At 43.3% G+C, this 14,192-nt stretch overlaps 1 protein-coding gene and 11 non-coding genes across 12 annotated transcripts in view; 1 reads left to right on the top strand and 11 right to left on the bottom strand.

The window, feature by feature from the left end:
* The window catches only part of trnar-ccu (transfer RNA arginine (anticodon CCU)), a 73-nt gene extending 26 nt beyond the window's left edge, over nt 1-47 (bottom strand). Inside the window, exon 1 of the tRNA in view lies at nt 1-47. This exon is cut by the window's left edge and continues 26 nt beyond it. This is a non-coding gene — a tRNA (tRNA-Arg).
* Nucleotides 1-14,192, top strand: part of LOC119222625 (kelch domain-containing protein 8B-like) — a 293,155-nt gene that overhangs the window by 201,509 nt on the left and 77,454 nt on the right. The gene's annotated exons all lie outside the window — the stretch shown is intronic.
* On the bottom strand, nt 1,025-1,097 carry trnar-ccu (transfer RNA arginine (anticodon CCU)). Its single transcript has one exon. It is a non-coding gene; the product is annotated as a tRNA-Arg (tRNA).
* On the bottom strand, nt 2,075-2,147 carry trnar-ccu (transfer RNA arginine (anticodon CCU)). The gene has a single exon. It is a non-coding gene; the product is annotated as a tRNA-Arg (tRNA).
* Nucleotides 3,125-3,197, bottom strand: trnar-ccu (transfer RNA arginine (anticodon CCU)). The gene has a single exon. It is a non-coding gene; the product is annotated as a tRNA-Arg (tRNA).
* On the bottom strand, nt 4,175-4,247 carry trnar-ccu (transfer RNA arginine (anticodon CCU)). Its single transcript has one exon. It is a non-coding gene; the product is annotated as a tRNA-Arg (tRNA).
* On the bottom strand, nt 5,952-6,024 carry trnar-ccu (transfer RNA arginine (anticodon CCU)). Its single transcript has one exon. It is a non-coding gene; the product is annotated as a tRNA-Arg (tRNA).
* Nucleotides 7,002-7,074, bottom strand: trnar-ccu (transfer RNA arginine (anticodon CCU)). Its single transcript has one exon. It is a non-coding gene; the product is annotated as a tRNA-Arg (tRNA).
* Nucleotides 8,294-8,366, bottom strand: trnar-ccu (transfer RNA arginine (anticodon CCU)). The gene has a single exon. It is a non-coding gene; the product is annotated as a tRNA-Arg (tRNA).
* Nucleotides 9,344-9,416, bottom strand: trnar-ccu (transfer RNA arginine (anticodon CCU)). Its single transcript has one exon. It is a non-coding gene; the product is annotated as a tRNA-Arg (tRNA).
* On the bottom strand, nt 10,880-10,952 carry trnar-ccu (transfer RNA arginine (anticodon CCU)). The gene has a single exon. It is a non-coding gene; the product is annotated as a tRNA-Arg (tRNA).
* Nucleotides 11,687-11,759, bottom strand: trnar-ccu (transfer RNA arginine (anticodon CCU)). The gene has a single exon. It is a non-coding gene; the product is annotated as a tRNA-Arg (tRNA).

Raw genomic sequence — 14,192 nt, 5'->3', positions numbered from 1 at the left:
ATCGCTGGCTTAGGAGGCCAGTGCCTTGTCCATTAGGCCACTGGGGCTTTTATGTAAATACAAAAAAGTTCCAATGTCGTTCCCCGAACAACACAAAATGTCATTTTTGACTTACTTACAATAAGTAATATTTTGCTTGGCTAATGTGCATTTGATCACTACACAATGGACGTGAACATTTTTGTATTCTTTGAAAATACTGGAGCAATGCAATAATGTTAGGCAGTAGAAAAAGCGCCAAAATGTTTAGGAATCCTTGTATGGAGAAGTGACTTTATAGCAACATCTGTAGACTAATATACAATGAGTTGTCCAACGACTCTTGTGTGCTTCTGATGTGCAAATTTGCCCTTTTAACACGTCATTGTTGCAACACTGTGGGTACATTCTCAAGACGGTGTATTATGACTGTATTTCCACTTATACTGCAATGGCAGTTATGGAAAAACCAACCGTCTGTTAGCAGAGGATGGTTTCGATCCACCGACCTCTGGGTTATGGGCCCAGCACGCTCCCGCTGCGCCACTCTGCTATGGATCATAGGTCGTGACTCAAAGTTACGATTCTTGATTTCAACTAGTTTTAAACTAAAAACGTTTTAACGCAAAGCACAAATGTCGAACAGCCGCACATTGATTTAAGAACCTGTGGATGATTTCACCAACCATGTTAGAATGCAGTGAGTGAGTGGTAAAAAGTCAGTTAGCAGAGGATGGTTTAGATCCACCGAGCTCTGGGTTATGGGCCCAGCACGCTCCCGCTGCGCCACTCTGCTATGGATCATAGGTTGTGACTCAAAGTTACGATTCTTGATTTCAACTAGTTTTAAACTAAAAACGTTTTAACGCAAAGCACCAATGTCGAACAGCCGCACATTGATTTAAGAACCTGTGGATGATTTTACCAACCATGTTAGAATGCAGTGAGTGAGTGGTAAAATGGCAGTTAGCAGAGGATGGTTTCGATCCATCGACCTCTGGGTTATGGGCCCAGCACGCTTCCGCTGCGCCTCTCTGCTGTAAATCACCCCAGATGGGACTCGAACCCACAATCCCTGGCTTAGGAGGCCAGTGCCTTGTCCATTAGGCCACTGGGGCTTTTATGTAAATACAAAAAAGTTCCAATGTCGTTCCCCGAACAACACAAAATGTCATTTTTGACTTACTTACAATAAGTAATATTTTGCTTGGCTAATGTGCATTTGATCACTACACAATGGACGTGAACATTTTTGTATTCTTTGAAAATACTGGAGCAATGCAATAATGTTAGGCAGTAGAAAAAGCGCCAAAATGTTTAGGAATCCTTGTATGGAGAAGTGACTTTATAGCAACATCTGTAGACTAATATACAATGAGTTGTCCAACGACTCTTGTGTGCTTCTGATGTGCAAATTTGCCCTTTTAACACGTCATTGTTGCAACACTGTGGGTACATTCTCAAGACGGTGTATTATGACTGTATTTCCACTTATACTGCAATGGCAGTTATGGAAAAACCAACCGTCTGTTAGCAGAGGATGGTTTCGATCCACCGACGTCTGGGTTATGGGCCCAGCACGCTCCCGCTGCGCCACTGTGCTATGGATCATAGGTCGTGACTCAAAGTTACGATTCTTGATTTCAACTAGTTTTAAACTAAAAATGTTTTAACGCAAAGCACAAATGTCGAACAGCCGCACATTGATTTAAGAACCTGTGGATGATTTCACCAACCATGTTAGAATGCAGTGAGTGAGTGGTAAAAAGTCAGTTAGCAGAGGATGGTTTCGATCCACCGACCTCTGGGTTATGGGCCCAGCACGCTCCCGCTGCGCCACTCTGCTATGGATCATAGGTTGTGACTCAAAGTTACGATTCTTGATTTCAACTAGTTTTAAACTAAAAACGTTTTAACGCAAAGCACCAATGTCGAACAGCCGCACATTGATTTAAGAACCTGTGGATGATTTTACCAACCATGTTAGAATGCAGTGAGTGAGTGGTAAAAAGTCAGTTAGCAGAGGATGGTTTCGATCCATCGACCTCTGGGTTATGGGCTCAGCACGCTTCCGCTGCGCCACTCTGCTGTAAATCACCCCAGATGGGACTGGAACCCACAATCGCTGGCTTAGGAGGCCAGTGCCTTGTCCATTAGGCCACTGGGGCTTTTATGTAAATACAAAAAAGTTCCAATGTCGTTCCCCGAACAACACAAAATGTCATTTTTGACTTACTTACAATAAGTAATATTTTGCTTGGCTAATGTGCATTTGATCACTACACAATGGACGTGAACATTTTTGTATTCTTTGAAAATACTGGAGCAATGCAATAATGTTAGGCAGTAGAAAAAGCGCCAAAATGTTTAGGAATCCTTGTATGGAGAAGTGACTTTATAGCAACATCTGTAGACTAATATACAATGAGTTGTCCAACGACTCTTGTGTGCTTCTGATGTGCAAATTTGCCCTTTTAACACGTCATTGTTGCAACACTGTGGGTACATTCTCAAGACGGTGTATTATGACTGTATTTCCACTTATACTGCAATGGCAGTTATGGAAAAACCAACCGTCTGTTAGCAGAGGATGGTTTCGATCCACCGACCTCTGGGTTATGGGCCCAGCACGCTCCCGCTGCGCCACTCTGCTATGGATCATAGGTCGTGACTCAAAGTTACGATTCTTGATTTCAACTAGTTTTAAACTAAAAACGTTTTAACGCAAAGCACAAATGTCGAACAGCCGCACATTGATTTAAGAACCTGTGGATGATTTCACCAACCATGTTAGAATGCAGTGAGTGAGTGGTAAAAAGTCAGTTAGCAGAGGATGGTTTAGATCCACCGAGCTCTGGGTTATGGGCCCAGCACGCTCCCGCTGCGCCACTCTGCTATGGATCATAGGTTGTGACTCAAAGTTACGATTCTTGATTTCAACTAGTTTTAAACTAAAAACGTTTTAACGCAAAGCACCAATGTCGAACAGCCGCACATTGATTTAAGAACCTGTGGATGATTTTACCAACCATGTTAGAATGCAGTGAGTGAGTGGTAAAATGGCAGTTAGCAGAGGCTGGTTTCGATCCATCGACCTCTGGGTTATGGGCCCAGCACGCTTCCGCTGCGCCTCTCTGCTGTAAATCACCCCAGATGGGACTCGAACCCACAATCCCTGGCTTAGGAGGCCAGTGCCTTGTCCATTAGGCCACTGGGGCTTTTATGTAAATACAAAAAAGTTCCAATGTCGTTCCCCGAACAACACAAAATGTCATTTTTGACTTACTTACAATAAGTAATATTTTGCTTGGCTAATGTGCATTTGATCACTACACAATGGACGTGAACATTTTTGTATTCTTTGAAAATACTGGAGCAATGCAATAATGTTAGGCAGTAGAAAAAGCGCCAAAATGTTTAGGAATCCTTGTATGGAGAAGTGACTTTATAGCAACATCTGTAGACTAATATACAATGAGTTGTCCAACGACTCTTGTGTGCTTCTGATGTGCAAATTTGCCCTTTTAACACGTCATTGTTGCAACACTGTGGGTACATTCTCAAGACGGTGTATTATGACTGTATTTCCACTTATACTGCAATGGCAGTTATGGAAAAACCAACCGTCTGTTAGCAGAGGATGGTTTCGATCCACCGACGTCTGGGTTATGGGCCCAGCACGCTCCCGCTGCGCCACTGTGCTATGGATCATAGGTCGTGACTCAAAGTTACGATTCTTGATTTCAACTAGTTTTAAACTAAAAATGTTTTAACGCAAAGCACAAATGTCGAACAGCCGCACATTGATTTAAGAACCTGTGGATGATTTCACCAACCATGTTAGAATGCAGTGAGTGAGTGGTAAAAAGTCAGTTAGCAGAGGATGGTTTCGATCCACCGACCTCTGGGTTATGGGCCCAGCACGCTCCCGCTGCGCCACTCTGCTATGGATCATAGGTTGTGACTCAAAGTTACGATTCTTGATTTCAACTAGTTTTAAACTAAAAACGTTTTAACGCAAAGCACCAATGTCGAACAGCCGCACATTGATTTAAGAACCTGTGGATGATTTTACCAACCATGTTAGAATGCAGTGAGTGAGTGGTAAAAAGTCAGTTAGCAGAGGATGGTTTCGATCCATCGACCTCTGGGTTATGGGCTCAGCACGCTTCCGCTGCGCCACTCTGCTGTAAATCACCCCAGATGGGACTCGAACCCACAATCGCTGGCTTAGGAGGCCAGTGCCTTGTCCATTAGGCCACTGGGGCTTTTATGTAAATACAAAAAAGTTCCAATGTCGTTCCCCGAACAACACAAAATGTCATTTTTGACTTACTTACAATAAGTAATATTTTGCTTGGCTAATGTGCATTCGATCACTACACAATGGACGTGAACATTTTTGTATTCTTTGAAAATACTGGAGCAATGCAATAATGTTAGGCAGTAGAAAAAGCGCCAAAATGTTTAGGAATCCTTGTATGGAGAAGTGACTTTATAGCAACATCTGTAGACTAATATACAATGAGTTGTCCAACGACTCTTGTGTGCTTCTGATGTGCAAATTTGCCCTTTTAACACGTCATTGTTGCAACACTGTGGGTACATTCTCAAGACGGTGTATTATGACTGTATTTCCACTTATACTGCAATGGCAGTTATGGAAAAACCAACCGTCTGTTAGCAGAGGATGGTTTCGATCCACCGACCTCTGGGTTATGGGCCCAGCACGCTTCCGCTGCACCACTGTGCTATGGATCATAGGTCGTGACTCAAAGTTACGATTCTTGATTTCAACTAGTTTTAAACTAAAAATGTTTTAACGCAAAGCACAAATGTCGAACAGCCGCACATTGATTTAAGAACCTGTGGATGATTTTACCAACCATGTTAGAATGCAGTGAGTGAGTGGTAAAATGTCAGTTAGCAGAGGATGGTTTCGATCCACCGACCTCTGGGTTATGGGCCCAGCACGCTCCAGCTGCGCCACTCTGCTATGGATCATAGGTTGTGACTCAAAGTTACGATTCTTGATTTCAACTAGTTTTAAACTAAAAAGTTTTAACGCAAAGCACCAATGTCGAACAGCCGCACATTGATTTAAGAACCTGTGGATGATTTCACCAACCATGTTAGAATGCAGTGAGTGAGTGGTAAAAAGTCAGTTAGCAGAGGATGGTTTCGATCCACTGACCTCTGGGTTATGGGCCCAGCACGCTCCCGCTGCGCCACTCTGCTATGGATCATAGGTCGTGACTCAAAGTTACGATTCTTGATTTCAACTAGTTTTAAACTAAAAATGTTTTAACGCAAAGCACAAATGTCGAACAGCCGCACATTGATTTAAGAACCTGTGGATGATTTCACCAACCATGTTAGAATGCAGTGAGTGAGTGGTAAAAAGTCAGTTAGCAGAGGATGGTTTCGATCCACCGACCTCTGGGTTATGGGCCCAGCACGCTCCAGCTGCGCCACTCTGCTATGGATCATAGGTTGTGACTCAAAGTTACGATTCTTGATTTCAAATAGTTTTAAACTAAAAAGTTTTAACGCAAAGCACCAATGTCGAACAGCCGCACATTGATTTAAGAACCTGTGGATGATTTCACCAACCATGTTAGAATGCAGTGAGTGAGTGGTAAAAAGTCAGTTAGCAGAGGATGGTTTCGATCCACCGACCTCTGGGTTATGGGCCCAGCACGCTCCCGCTGCGCCACTCTGCTATGGATCATAGGTCGTGACTCAAAGTTACGATTCTTGATTTCAACTAGTTTTAAACTAAAAATGTTTTAACGCAAAGCACAAATGTCGAACAGCCGCACATTGATTTAAGAACCTGTGGATGATTTCACCAACCATGTTAGAATGCAGTGAGTGAGTGGTAAAAAGTCAGTTAGCAGAGGATGGTTTCGATCCATCGACCTCTGGGTTATGGGCCCAGCACGCTTCCGCTGCGCCACTCTGCTGTAAATCACCCCAGATGGGACTCGAACCCACAATCCCTGGCTTAGGAGGCCAGTGCCTTGTCCATTAGGCCACTGGGGCTTTTATGTAAATACAAAAAAGTTCCAATGTCGTTCCCCGAACAACACAAAATGTCATTTTTGACTTACTTACAATAAGTAATATTTTGCTTGGCTAATGTGCATTTGATCACTACACAATGGACGTGAACATTTTTGTATTCTTTGAAAATACTGGAGCAATGCAATAATGTTAGGCAGTAGAAAAAGCGCCAAAATGTTTAGGAATCCTTGTATGGAGAAGTGACTTTATAGCAACATCTGTAGACTAATATACAATGAGTTGTCCAACGACTCTTGTGTGCTTCTGATGTGCAAATTTGCCCTTTTAACACGTCATTGTTGCAACACTGTGGGTACATTCTCAAGACGGTGTATTATGACTGTATTTCCACTTATACTGCAATGGCAGTTATGGAAAAACCAACCCTCTGTTAGCAGAGGATGGTTTCGATCCACCGACCTCTGGGTTATGGGCCCAGCACGCTCCCGCTGCGCCACTCTGCTATGGAACATAGGTTGTGACTCAAAGTTACGATTCTTGATTTCAACTAGTTTTAAACTAAAAATGTTTTAACGCAAAGCACAAATGTCGAACAGCCGCACATTGATTTAAGAACCTGTGGATGATTTCACCAACCATGTTAGAATGCAGTGAGTGAGTGGTAAAAAGTCAGTTAGCAGAGGATGGTTTCGATCCATCGACCTCTGGGTTATGGGCCCAGCACGCTTCCGCTGCGCCACTCTGCTATGGATCATAGGTTGTGACTCAAAGTTACGATTCTTGATTTCAACTAGTTTTAAACTAAAAACGTTTTAACGCAAAGCACCAATGTCGAACAGCCGCACATTGATTTAAGAACCTGTGGATGATTTTACCAACCATGTTAGAATGCAGTGAGTGAGTGGTAAAATGTCAGTTAGCAGAGGATGGTTTCGATCCATCGACCTCTGGGTTATGGGCCCAGCACGCTTCCGCTGCGCCACTCTGCTGTAAATCACCCCAGATGGGACTCGAACCCACAATCCCTGGCTTAGGAGGCCAGTGCCTTGTCCATTAGGCCACTGGGGCTTTTATGTAAATACAAAAAAGTTCCAATGTCGTTCCCCGAACAACACAAAATGTCATTTTTGACTTACTTACAATAAGTAATATTTTGCTTGGCTAATGTGCATTTGATCACTACACAATGGACGTGAACATTTTTGTATTCTTTGAAAATACTGGAGCAATGCAATAATGTTAGGCAGTAGAAAAAGCGCCAAAATGTTTAGGAATCCTTGTATGGAGAAGTGACTTTATAGCAACATCTGTAGACTAATATACAATGAGTTGTCCAACGACTCTTGTGTGCTTCTGATGTGCAAATTTGCCCTTTTAACACGTCATTGTTGCAACACTGTGGGTACATTCTCAAGACGGTGTATTATGACTGTATTTCCACTTATACCGCAATGGCAGTTATGGAAAAACCAACCGTCTGTTAGCAGAGGATGGTTTCGATCCACCGACCTCTGGGTTATGGGCCCAGCACGCTCCCGCTGCGCCACTCTGCTATGGATCATAGGTTGTGACTCAAAGTTACGATTCTTGATTTCAACTAGTTTTAAACTAAAAATGTTTTAACGCAAAGCACAAATGTCGAACAGCCGCACATTGATTTAAGAACCTGTGGATGATTTCACCAACCATGTTAGAATGCAGTGAGTGAGTGGTAAAAAGTCAGTTAGCAGAGGATGGTTTCGATCCACCGACCTCTGGGTTATGGGCCCAGCACGCTCCAGCTGCGCCACTCTGCTATGGATCATAGGTTGTGACTCAAAGTTACGATTCTTGATTTCAAATAGTTTTAAACTAAAAAGTTTTAACGCAAAGCACCAATGTCGAACAGCCGCACATTGATTTAAGAACCTGTGGATGATTTCACCAACCATGTTAGAATGCAGTGAGTGAGTGGTAAAAAGTCAGTTAGCAGAGGATGGTTTCGATCCACCGACCTCTGGGTTATGGGCCCAGCACGCTCCCGCTGCGCCACTCTGCTATGGATCATAGGTCGTGACTCAAAGTTACGATTCTTGATTTCAACTAGTTTTAAACTAAAAATGTTTTAACGCAAAGCACAAATGTCGAACAGCCGCACATTGATTTAAGAACCTGTGGATGATTTCACCAACCATGTTAGAATGCAGTGAGTGAGTGGTAAAAAGTCAGTTAGCAGAGGATGGTTTCGATCCATCGACCTCTGGGTTATGGGCCCAGCACGCTTCCGCTGCGCCACTCTGCTGTAAATCACCCCAGATGGGACTCGAACCCACAATCCCTGGCTTAGGAGGCCAGTGCCTTGTCCATTAGGCCACTGGGGCTTTTATGTAAATACAAAAAAGTTCCAATGTCGTTCCCCGAACAACACAAAATGTCATTTTTGACTTACTTACAATAAGTAATATTTTGCTTGGCTAATGTGCATTTGATCACTACACAATGGACGTGAACATTTTTGTATTCTTTGAAAATACTGGAGCAATGCAATAATGTTAGGCAGTAGAAAAAGCGCCAAAATGTTTAGGAATCCTTGTATGGAGAAGTGACTTTATAGCAACATCTGTAGACTAATATACAATGAGTTGTCCAACGACTCTTGTGTGCTTCTGATGTGCAAATTTGCCCTTTTAACACGTCATTGTTGCAACACTGTGGGTACATTCTCAAGACGGTGTATTATGACTGTATTTCCACTTATACTGCAATGGCAGTTATGGAAAAACCAACCCTCTGTTAGCAGAGGATGGTTTCGATCCACCGACCTCTGGGTTATGGGCCCAGCACGCTCCCGCTGCGCCACTCTGCTATGGAACATAGGTTGTGACTCAAAGTTACGATTCTTGATTTCAACTAGTTTTAAACTAAAAATGTTTTAACGCAAAGCACAAATGTCGAACAGCCGCACATTGATATAAGAACCTGTGGATGATTTCACCAACCATGTTAGAATGCAGTGAGTGAGTGGTAAAAAGTCAGTTAGCAGAGGATGGTTTCGATCCATCGACCTCTGGGTTATGGGCCCAGCACGCTTCCGCTGCGCCACTCTGCTATGGATCATAGGTTGTGACTCAAAGTTACGATTCTTGATTTCAACTAGTTTTAAACTAAAAACGTTTTAACGCAAAGCACCAATGTCGAACAGCCGCACATTGATTTAAGAACCTGTGGATGATTTTACCAACCATGTTAGAATGCAGTGAGTGAGTGGTAAAATGTCAGTTAGCAGAGGATGGTTTCGATCCATCGACCTCTGGGTTATGGGCCCAGCACGCTTCCGCTGCGCCACTCTGCTGTAAATCACCCCAGATGGGACTCGAACCCACAATCCCTGGCTTAGGAGGCCAGTGCCTTGTCCATTAGGCCACTGGGGCTTTTATGTAAATACAAAAAAGTTCCAATGTCGTTCCCCGAACAACACAAAATGTCATTTTTGACTTACTTACAATAAGTAATATTTTGCTTGGCTAAAGTGCATTTGATCACTACACAATGGACGTGAACATTTTTGTATTCTTTGAAAATACTGGAGCAATGCAATAATGTTAGGCAGTAGAAAAAGCGCCAAAATGTTTAGGAATCCTTGTATGGAGAAGTGACTTTATAGCAACATCTGTAGACTAATATACAATGAGTTGTCCAACGACTCTTGTGTGCTTCTGATGTGCAAATTTGCCCTTTTAACACGTCATTGTTGCAACACTGTGGGTACATTCTCAAGACGGTGTATTATGACTGTATTTCCACTTATACCGCAATGGCAGTTATGGAAAAACCAACCGTCTGTTAGCAGAGGATGGTTTCGATCCACCGACCTCTGGGTTATGGGCCCAGCACGCTCCCGCTGCGCCACTCTGCTATGGATCATAGGTTGTGACTCAAAGTTACGATTCTTGATTTCAACTAGTTTTAAACTAAAAATGTTTTAACGCAAAGCACAAATGTCGAACAGCCGCACATTGATTTAAGAACCTGTGGATGATTTCACCAACCATGTTAGAATGCAGTGAGTGAGTGGTAAAAAGTCAGTTAGCAGAGGATGGTTTCGATCCACCGACCTCTGGGTTATGGGCCCAGCACGCTCCAGCTGCGCCACTCTGCTATGGATCATAGGTTGTGACTCAAAGTTACGATTCTTGATTTCAACTAGTTTTAAACTAAAAACGTTTTAACGCAAAGCACCAATGTCGAACAGCCGCACATTGATTTAAGAACCTGTGGATGATTTCACCAACCATGTTAGAATGCATTGAGTGAGTGGTAAAAAGTCAGTTAGCAGAGGATGGTTTCGATCCACCGACCTCTGGGTTATGGGCCCAGCACGCTCCCGCTGCGCCACTCTGCTATGGATCATAGGTTGTGACTCAAAGTTACGATTCTTGATTTCAACTAGTTTTAAACTAAAAATGTTTTAACGCAAAGCACAAATGTCGAACAGCCGCACATTGATTTAAGAACCTGTGGATGATTTCACCAACCATGTTAGAATGCAGTGAGTGAGTGGTAAAAAGTCAGTTAGCAGAGGATGGTTTCGATCCACCGACCTCTGGGTTATGGGCCCAGCACGCTCCCGCTGCGCCACTCTGCTATGGATCATAGGTTGTGACTCAAAGTTACGATTCTTGATTTCAACTAGTTTTAAACTAAAAACGTTTCAACGCAAAGCACCAATGTCGAACAGCCGCACATTGATTTAAGAACCTGTGGATGATTTTACCAACCATGTTAGAATGCAGTGAGTGAGTGGTAAAAAGGCAGTTAGCAGAGGATGGTTTCGATCCATCGACCTCTGGGTTATGGGCCCAGCACGCTTCCGCTGCGCCACTCTGCTGTAAATCACCCCAGATGGGACTCGAACCCACAATCCCTGGCTTAGGAGGCCAGTGCCTTGTCCATTAGGCCACTGGGGCTTTTATGTAAATACAAAAAAGTTCCAATGTCGTTCCCCGAACAACACAAAATGTCATTTTTGACTTACTTACAATAAGTAATATTTTGCTTGGCTAATGTGCATTTGATCACTACACAATGGACGTGAACATTTTTGTATTCTTTGAAAATACTGGAGCAATGCAATAATGTTAGGCAGTAGAAAAAGCGCCAAAATGTTTAGGAATCCTTGTATGGAGAAGTGACTTTATAGCAACATCTGTAGACTAATATACAATGAGTTGTCCAACGACTCTTGTGTGCTTCTGATGTGCAAATTTGCCCTTTTAACACGTCATTGTTGCAACACTGTGGGTACATTCTCAAGACGGTGTATTATGACTGTATTTCCACTTATACTGCAATGGCAGTTATGGATAAACCAACCGTCTGTTAGCAGAGGATGGTTTCGATCCACCGACCTCTGGGTTATGGGCCCAGCACGCTCCCGCTGCGCCACTCTGCTATGGATCATAGGTTGTGACTCAAAGTTACGATTCTTGATTTCAACTAGTTTTAAACTAAAAACGTTTTAACGCAAAGCACAAATGTCGAACAGCCGCACATTGATTTAAGAACCTGTGGATGATTTCACCAACCATGTTAGAATGCAGTGAGTGAGTGGTAAAAAGTCAGTTAGCAGAGGATGGTTTCGATCCATCGACCTCTGGGTTATGGGCCCAGCACGCTTCCGCTGCGCCACTCTGCTGTAAATCACCCCAGATGGGACTCGAACCCACAATCCCTGGCTTAGGAGGCCAGTGCCTTGTCCATTAGGCCACTGGGGCTTTTATGTAAATACAAAAAAGTTCCAATGTCGTTCCCCGAACAACACAAAATGTCATTTTTGACTTACTTACAATAAGTAATATTTTGCTTGGCTAATGTCCATTTGATCACTACACAATGGACGTGAACATTTTTGTATTCTTTGAAAATACTGGAGCAATGCAATAATGTTAGGCAGTAGAAAAAGCGCCAAAATGTTTAGGAATCCTTGTATGGAGAAGTGACTTTATAGCAACATCTGTAGACTAATATACAATGAGTTGTCCAACGACTCTTGTGTGCTTCTGATGTGCAAATTTGCCCTTTTAACACGTCATTGTTGCAACACTGTGGGTACATTCTCAAGAAGGTATATTATGACTGTATTTCCACTTAGACTGCAATGGCAGATGTTTCATATTCTTTTCTGCCGATCTTCAGATACAGGTGTGACACCATTTCCATTCGTTGATCTACATATAGCAAAAGCAGATATGAAACGATCTTTTTGTGTTATACAGCTGCACCGATCGTTACAGTGAGATATTTGTAGTATTTTGTCTATGTAAAAACAAGAACCTTTTGGGAGGTATTCTTCGTTTGTTTCGCCAGTTTCTGACAGGCAACTCAACAAGTCAATATCAGACACTGTGTGATAGGAATGAAGCAGATGGCAAAATTCCCTTTTGAGCCTTTTTCTAGCATCCTTGGCCAAATTGACAGGAGTATCCGTGACAGGAGCAGCCCACTCGACTAAAAATCCAGCTGTTCTAGCCCACCCTCCTCTCTTAAAGACAGTCCGTCCAGGCTTAATTATTGGATTGAAGTGCCGTGTAATCATCCTTCACTTTCAAAACATTTCATTTTCTGAAACATAGGTTGTCTTCTCTTTTGGGTAGATCGCCATGACTTAGTTAAATTGATTGAAAAGTAGTTCAGGGGCCGAAAAGTGTGGACACCTCTGACATAGACACTGGAACAGCTGTGGCTGATGCTTGGACTGATGGCTTCCAGGCATTCGGCTGTGGGCTTAGTGTGTCAGCGCTCTCAAACTGAGGGATTTTGGAATGATCCTTTCGATTAATAATCATTTCAACACAATGGCTCTTCAAACAGAGATTAGACACTTGATTCAATTCATGATGAAAAGTTAATCTAGATGGACAGAGTGATGACATATAATCCTGATGAGTGCGGGCAAGACTTACATTTTCTGACAAATGACTCAGACACCCCATGAGCAAATAAAGCTGGCAGCCAATTAATTCATAACAGCATGCCATCCTCCACTAATGGCCCACTGTCAAGGAACACATCACTATAATGGAGGATAATTTGTTCTCTCCCGAATCGCTACCTGTAACGGTCTCATAAGGCAGCGGTCTGTTTTTGATTTGGTGCCTATGCTCTGTGTGTGCTTGTGTTCCCTAATTGACTCATCAGAGTGAAACATTGCTTGTGACTTGTAATGTCTGCGATGACGGCACTGTGGTGGCGGGCGTGGTTTCGGCTCGGCTGCAGGGGGGAGAGAGGGGGAGTGGCTCGGGGAACCGTGCCAGGTGAGGGCAGTTAGAACCAGCTGCCAATAATTAACTAATGTGTGTGTGTGCTCTGCCCGAGATATAATACAGGGAGGCGGCGAGCAAAGGAGCGCGGGAGTACGAGCGAGCTGAACGCCGGCGCGTTGTTTGAAACAGGACGCAATAAAAGTGTATTTAAAACCCGTCACCCTGGTGTCCCGTGCCTCTGTCCGGAGCCCGAGCTACCCACACAGTACAGGCACAAAAAAGGTTATCCCAAAAAGCAGATACCTATCTTTGCACATGTAGCTATTCTTAAAGAGGGACATTAGACAGCAGTTCAAAAGGGTCATATGATCCGCCTGCCTTAGGTGTACCATTCTCAGATAGCCACTGATCATGGTCATCCTCTGTGTGGCTTTGCTTCATTTCCACAGAAAGAGAAGAGGACGAGTAAAAGAAAAAAAGTACACAGCCAACACCAAGCGGTCATTTTAACCCAACACAAGAAGGCCGCAGCTAAAAACAAAGTACCTCTGTCTCACACACAAACTAGACTAAGCTACTGCGGTTGCTTCAACTAGAGCCTCAAACTATTCTAAACCAGAGCTATCACATAGTAGCTTGGCACCAAGCACTACCTATCTTAGTTGAGTGGCCAGGTTAAAAAACATAGCACCAACCCTCAGGTTAAACAAAGAGCCATATTAACTATACATTTTCAGAAAGAAGGACCCCTTGCATGATGACGTAGGAGTTTTGTACTGACGATCCTCATCACATGTTCACCCTGTTGGAATAACCTGCTCATATACCATATGGAGATATGTGGAGCTAAAGCAGCGCCACGCGGTCAACACCACTCTATGCAGGACTAATCTGATATGGGCCACGGTGGCTGTCAAACCATTTATCATTTTAATAAGGCGGAGG

This window comes from Pungitius pungitius, chromosome 1 (genome assembly GCF_949316345.1).
Source record: "Pungitius pungitius chromosome 1, fPunPun2.1, whole genome shotgun sequence".
NCBI lineage: Eukaryota > Metazoa > Chordata > Actinopteri > Perciformes > Gasterosteidae > Pungitius > Pungitius pungitius.
Note: the sequence above shows the minus strand (reverse complement) of the source record. Positions and strands in the feature narration are given on the sequence as shown.